This window comes from Pseudophryne corroboree, chromosome 5 (assembly GCF_028390025.1).
Source record: "Pseudophryne corroboree isolate aPseCor3 chromosome 5, aPseCor3.hap2, whole genome shotgun sequence".
NCBI classification, from domain to species: domain Eukaryota; kingdom Metazoa; phylum Chordata; class Amphibia; order Anura; family Myobatrachidae; genus Pseudophryne; species Pseudophryne corroboree.
Window position 1 is genome coordinate 343,044,914 of NC_086448.1, and position 7,921 is coordinate 343,052,834.

Below are 7,921 nucleotides of genomic sequence, written 5' to 3' on the forward strand. Positions count from 1 at the left end.
ATTGAGTTATAAATAACCTTGCCTAACCACTTTTTAAAAATGTATTGTATGTGTGAATGTTGTTTGTGTAGCGTTAGTGTTTGTTAATTATACTGTTCTTTACAGTTATACTGTTATATGAATAACTTACACTGTCACTCATTAGCACATTAAACCATACACATATTGCGTGTTAAATAATGTTTTGCTTGGACACAGGCATTTTTTGTGTAACAATTCCAAAAAATTTATTTTGTAACAACCATTTCATGCATCCTTCAAATTTTTTTTGTGTGTGCTGGGTGCAGAGGATTGACCTGGTTCGTTGGTCTGTGTTTTGCTGGAGCGTCTAACAGGGTAGGTAACTGGGGTCTGGCTTGGTGTTGTAGTTCCGGAGCTTGAGCTGATTTGTTGGGATGCCAACACATTAATGCTTTGGCTGAGGTTGTGTATGCTTGCAGTCAGTTGGGTATTTGTGGCAGTGTTGCTGGCAATAATTCTGTAGAGGTTTTCGTTCACCAGTTGGTTGTGTTGTATTATTTGTATGAGGGCTTGTTGCTGCTGCTGTTGTTCATCCATGATTCTGACTAAATTGGCTTGCCCTCATCCATGATTTTGACTGTTGTCTGCCCTCATCTGCTCCATTGAATTGGCAATTCTGCCAACCTGAACTATCAGTCTGCCTGAGTTCCGACTGAGGCGAGGAAGATGATGGGGCAGACTGGCAAGGTATTGGGTGTGGGTGTTCAGGCAGGCATAGTGTTGTGCCTGTTGTGTGGCCCAACTGCTCCAAAACTCAGGGGCCATTTGTTGCTGGGGTGGTGTTGGCCTCAATTGGGGGCTATGGGATGTTTGGGGTGATTGTGTTATGTTTTGCTGCGTGGTTGGCTGGGAAGGATCGATGGGCTGCAGGTGTAGTGTGTAGGTAGGCTGCTGGTCACTTTCCTGCTGTGCGTCCTCGTCCATGATGGGTGGTTCTGTATGGGGTTGATAACAGCCACTATTTAGTTTTGAAAATATTTATTTGCTTGACGTAAACATGCCTTACTTAATAATATTCATGTTGAAAATAAAACAGAGATTGTGGGCTAAAATTACCTAGGAATCTTACCTTTTTTTACACATATGTGGCTTCTAACTTTCCATACTCAATTGAAAAATTAATTAGGGTATTGTCGGACTCTGTGCCATAATGAATGTGCAAACACGAAAAAATGTCGCCATTTTAAATTAATGCATTTACAGATTATGTATGACCCTTCCTTTTGTTAAACACACACAATACATTAAATGTGTTTTGGAACACACTCACAAATTGATCAAGGCAGTCAGTGTTGTGTGGGCAAATTACACCAAAGAAATAAAGCACACATTTCTCTGAAAAAAACCATGTAAATGTCTTAAGGTGGCCTATGTTTAGAAATGTTGATGTTGTCCATGGCAAACAATTGGATTCTAGATTTATATTTTGTTGCTGTTTATTGTTTAATTTTTTGGAATATTACATGGTTGCTATGGGCAACATCACATCTGAAAATGTTACTGCAAAAATGACCAAAAAACCATGTGCTTGTTGTTTGTGATTATTGCCTGTAATAAGAATTAACCCAAATTTTATATTTTTGCCAGTACACAAACAGTGGTGCAGATGAATTAACCAGGAGAAGACCTAAGGATTTGTTAAACCAGTGATATGTGCAAGGTGATAAAGGCACAAGCCAAACAGGGACGTTCAGGTTTTTTACAGTTAGGATCTGTTTTGCTTCTGCCTTGATCACCTTGCACATATCAGTGGTTTATCAATTCATTATGCCTTATCCAGGTTAATTCATAGACCACACTGTTTTAAATTTTTGTTACAATTAACTTATTTGTTTACTCACCAGACAGCTGAGGTGATTGTGGATCCTCGCTTTGTGGACTCGCCAAAATTGCTTGTGGTGGCAGGGACAACACTGCGGAGATGCGCCGTTGGGGTGGTGATGATGGAGCAGCAGATTCAGCCTAAAGACGACGTCTCTTGGTTGGCCTCCTAGGCACAGTCACCGAGCCCTGTGATGGGCGCCTTAGTGGAGGGGGGTTTGCAGAAGAAGAACCTATGTGATAAAATAAACATTAACATTTTGTGCTTCAATGTGTTTGCTGAATATGTGAATACAGTGAATTCTTACCTGCATTCCCACCATCTGCATCACTTGGCAGTGTTGGCTGTGGCCTGGCTGTGCTGCTTCTCTGGCGTACTGTAAAAATAAGAAGAATTACCTTATGGACATACTTTTATTTAACAATGTTTTCTGAAAATCCTTCTTGTGATGAAAACATCTGGAACCTGATGATAAGTAAACTAAACGATGCTTAAGCTTTTCTGGCTGACTTCATTGGGTGTGTATACTTTAAATAAGAATAAAATTCTCTAATTAATCCATGCACAAAGCCAAAAAATGCACAATATTCTAATGAATAAAAATCAAATCACATAGCTTGACACAACCACAAGGTACCAATTTCAATTCTACAAATACAACACTAGGATCAAATATCTGCTCTAAAATGTATCTAATATTTCACAAAAACCCCAAAAAACAAAACAAAACCACAAAGGACAACCCACAACAACACACAATAAACAAAAATCCAAATAAATCTATTTGTTTTCTAAATATACTAACAACATATTCAACACACTTCTTTTAAATACACCTAGAAAGATTTAGTACTGATATAAAATGGAAGGAAAAGGGCAAGGCAACCAGATTACAAAACCAAAAATAAAAATAAAAACAAATTAATATTAACACTACATCAGTCATGGACAACCTGGGGCTCTCAAGATGTAGTAAAACTACACATACCAGCATGCACTGCAACAGATGTAGCATTCACTAATAACAAAACTGAGGCAATGCATGATGGTACTTGTAGTTTGCCAACACCTGTAGAGCCACAGGTTGGCCAGGCCTGCACGACATCACCAACACATTGTAACAATTAACAAACTGACAATCACAATTAGCTTGATTAAATTACAAACAACAAAGGACAACACACAGATGTTTATACTTTTATAAAAAAAAAAAAAAACTCACCATCCTGCCTTGGCCGGTCAGAATCCCGGACATGAGTCGCACCAACCACTTCTGGCGGAATAAGTGAACGCACAGGCTCCTCCCAATCGCGGTAAGATGCATGGAAGGGGTGTCCACCCCCGGTTTGGCGGGCTGATTTGGCCTCCTTGGCCATCTTTGCCTTGACACGGCGCTTTATGTCATAAAAGTGCTTGCGACACGTGTCCTCGGTCCGCCTCACCACACCCTCACTATTCACAGCCGCAATGACCTTCCCCCACAGAACAGACTTCCTACGTGTGGACACCTTGGCAGCATCATGGCCAAACAACTGCCGATGATGCCTCATCAGCTCCCGCACCAAAGCCATATTTTCTGAATAGCTGAATTTCACATTGCGGCCAGTCTTTGTAGTGGTGCGTGGCTGCGGAGCCACAACACCATCACTATCACTGGAGGCCGCAGCAGCAGCCACCCCCTCCTCCTCACTAACCTCCTCCACCTCACTCACCTCCTCCCTCTCACTAACCTCCTCCACCTCACTCACCTCCTCCCTCTCACTCACCTCCTCCACCCCACTCACCTCCTCCACCACACTGACCTCTGACTGGGACATAATCCGGACAAACTACAAATAACACTGAAAAAGAAAAACACAAAACACACTCCTCCACTACCACTACACACCACACACCCAACACACACACACACACTCACTCACTCACAAACAATGACAATAGACTTGGAAAAAAAAACAACGACAAAAAAGAAGACAAACTTTAAAATAACTACACAACAAGTATGACAAGACTACTTACACACACAGTACAGCACTCAACAATCGCAAAAAAACCCAAAAAATCCACCAAATTCTCCACAAAACTCACCAACTCCTAACACACCTTCCTCTCACCTCTCCACTAGCTAAACCCACGAGGTGCGGACGGTTTGGGGCGTTTTTATAGTAATGTGCACAGACACTCCTCCATCACGAATCAAACCAATCACGGACGAGTGACAAAAACGAAACTTAGGAAAAAAACGCGTCCGGGAACGGAGAAACACTGCCGTAACCGAAATGTGACGCAGTCGTAACAAAAACCGCAGAACACGGCCGACAAACATCTAAATCGGCCGCATTATACCTTACAAAACCACGAATGACATCGACATCGTAAAACACGAAAAATACAAATACGACAGCTTAGTAAATGAGGCGTAACAAATTCAAAAAGTTGCACAAATACACTTTCGATGACATTCGTGATGATTCTCACTCTAAATCGGTACTAATACGAATCTTAGTAAATATACCCCTATGCGCGGTTAAAAGCTTCTCAGGCTTTATTCATTTATTACCACACACAATAATATGCCTGCTGTGTCCTACCAGAGTATTCCGTTATACTTAGTACCAGCGATTGTCTCCCCTAATGGTCTGGTTATATTGATATTATTATACGTTACTAAACCCGCGCTATTTACAAATCTATAATACACCAGTCCGCTAGATGCTAAAAGGACTTATGTATAGGTGCACATTCCATTCCTTATCCCTTCAGATCAATGTCTTTATTATATTCCATGCTGTTTCTAATGGATATCATTAGTGGGCATTGACATACTTCCACAATTATGATAATAGTATATATAATGTGGGTACCGCCCGTTAACCCAGGTGTATCTGTTCTATACTGAGAAATCTCTTACCACCTATGGCTGTGCTAGGATTGCACACATTAATCAAAATAGGTGGATATATTAACAGCACGTGCATGATCTTGCTATATATGGAGGATTAATTAATAGTGTATATACCAGGGTCTTTTGTCAATGGAGTCCTTTTAAAAGAACTAGTGACACGTTTTTGCCTGCAGATAATCCTATCCTATGGAATCAATAGTTTATACTATGATATTTGGACACACACAAAGGGACTGATTTTGTCCCAGGAGTATTTGAATTTAGTATTTACCTCTGGGGTCTGTGTTGTACTATGGTTACTTACCTTTTCATAATTGCGCAATATATGCGGTCTCGATTCATATTTAATGCATAACAAGTACCAAGAATAATAATTTTATTTATCATTATTTATTATTTTATCAGACATATCCTTATCCTTAAGTTCTGCAATACCTCTGGTTCAAAGCTGCCCACCTTAGGGAATGGTACCCTATCTTTGTCAGTCATACGTAACCATTCATTGCAAAAAGCCTCCGTGTGTGAACCATACTTTTCACACATAATAAACCTTGCTGACCCTCTCGTTCGCAATTCTGACCTTTTCGGTCCCACTTCTTCAGCCTGAACCCTAGCTACTAAATGCCCACTGCTTGTGCAATTGGATCCCATCGCGGACTTTTTGCCAATAAACGCAATCCCCAATGCAGAGCGCAGATAGACGTGAAAGACACCTAGCGCTTTCACTCGCTCCTTCTCCGCTGAGTACCACGACTCACTCCAATAGTGAACACCGCGTACCCAGTGAGGCCCTATCGGTTTCTATTTACTGGAAGTGTTAGGAGTGACTTACCTTTTCCAGTAAATATCTGCCGCTGGAGATTTTCCTGAGAGAGACCAGCGTAAACTCCCTATACACTTATACACAAATCATGCTTGCGTATGCTCTATACAGCGCGAATGATACCGCGATTCTACGCAAAAAGCTCGTAAAAAGGGTATCAAGTTGCACTATCTATCGCACCCACAAATGCACGGTCCAATCGCACAGCGTATAGGTACTTGTTACCTATCTGCCGTACAACCATGGGTCAATGTACAAACTGTGAACCTCAGCTCGGAGCGTAACAAAAAAACCTTTATACTTCAATACTACACAATGCACAATTCCCTATTACGCTCCTCTGCAAATCTCCTCACGATTTGTGTATTTCAATCTATATTAACGTGAGTCAGCTGCCTCACGCCACCAAGCCTCCACTTACTTGGTGTACCACGGGACCCGATTTCCGGGGTTCAAATCCACTCACTCCTACGTTCGCTCACTCAAATACACTTTGGTTTTTCTGTGCAGAAAATTTTAATTCATTCAGATAGGCAGCTTTACCCCAGAGGCAACACAGCTTAAACAAAAGTTTTAGTCTTATGGCAACAATGTGAGAGGGTATGCAAAGTATGGGTGTCTTTTGTGTACGCTTTTTTGCGACAAAAAAATTTTCCACCGATTTTTAAATAGCTTTTTTCCTGTTGTTTTACGGGTTCTACCAGCACCTCTGCAAACCATACAGAGCAGACGTCATCTAATCAGCACACAAGTAGGGTTTTCAGTGTATCCATCGACCATGAAAAGGTTACGTAGGATACTTTCTGTCCACCCTTTTGCTGATAGATTGTCTGCTATGACCTGTTAGGCTGTGAGTATGTGGAAATCGGATGAGCCCCCAATTGTAAACGCTGGTTTACGTACAGGACTAAAGCAACACTTTAAAAAGACATTTCATACACTTTAAATGAAGCCGCTGCGGCCGCTATACTTAATCCACAACCTACGTACCTATTACACCATTAACGTACAGAGTCCCGTACCGTGTACGGACTTTGCGTACAAACGCAGCGCTGACTGTACAAAGTACACGCAGCGCGTACACACCCAAAGATACACCGTGAACCCTTAACAGCTATGCATGCGATAATAATACACTTTAAACCTTAGCAGGGAAAGGAAAACATGACACCAGATTGTATTTAAACTGCTGGGTTCCGACACCACAATCTATTATTACTGAAAGGGGGTTACAATCACAAAGCAATACAATACAAAAGAATAATGGCTACAGTCAATGATACATACTTGTTTGGATTTCGCCGCGCTACCCAGTCTGGTCCTCGGTCCTCTAGATAGATAACTTTTAGAGTCTTGTGTGACCAGGCCTGCAGCTGGCTCCTTTTATACAATCTTCCAAAACTTAACACAATGGATACTGTAATCTCTTTGTCCATTGGACGCAGGGATGGTCATTTACAGTACAGGAGAGGTCATAGGTCGGTTTGAATAGGTGGGCGATGTCTGTTCAAGATGCACTTGTGGGTGGTCTCCTCTGGGTTCCCGCCGCATACCTAATGTACAGTAAATACAGTTTATATCTATATTCTGCTCCTGCACATAACTATTCGCAGGAACGTGCGATCTTCTGTAAACCAACACCAGAATATTACCCTTAAAATACCCTACAGCTGGATATCAAACACCACCTTATAACCTTGTTCTGTCCCCTCCTATCCTGTAAAGGTGAATCCCTTTGTTCTGTTACCATTTAAACTGTTATAACTTGCTGATGTGGTGCAGGGAGACTATGTGTACATTGTGCACTATTTGGATTAAATATGTAATGTGTTTTGATGGCTTTTCCATGCGTTCACAAACTCTACCGTTAATACTCATACCACGCGCTAATGCGCAGGACCGCGGGAGCGACCATACGCAAATTGCGGATATGCGCACGCACGACAGAACAAGTGCACGCAGGGAGGCCATCTGTGTGTAGTTTGTACATGATGTGTGTACTGCAATATTTTTCGACTTTGACAAGGGGTAATACTAACTTGACCATAAAACTTTCTCATGAGATCTAGGACAGTAAAGTTGGTAGGTATGGGGTGTTAGATATGCAGGGTCCAGGGACAGATGTAATAATCCCATCAGTGGGGATGGGATATTTTCTGCTTATAAAAAAAAAAAGTCAAAATGAAAATAATAATACATCAAGCTATGTGCTCTACAAAATGCTATGTGTAGTTATATGTGTCCTCCAATTCTGTGATGACTAGTATTATAAGCAGTTTATTCAGTAGTCTGTCAGTTTAGACATAAAGATGCTCCCTGTGATTCTAGCTTTCTGTAGAGGGATGAATTA

General features: G+C 41.3%; 1 long non-coding RNA gene across 1 annotated transcript; it reads right to left on the reverse strand.

The window, feature by feature from the left end:
* Positions 1-253: 253 nt before the first annotated feature.
* On the reverse strand, positions 254-2,220 carry LOC134929048 (uncharacterized). Its single transcript, XR_010178235.1, has 3 exons — positions 2,151-2,220; positions 1,863-2,075; positions 254-956 (listed from the first exon to the last, which is right to left on the reverse strand). It is a non-coding gene; the product is annotated as an uncharacterized LOC134929048 (long non-coding RNA).
* Between the last annotated feature and the right edge of the window lie 5,701 nt (positions 2,221-7,921).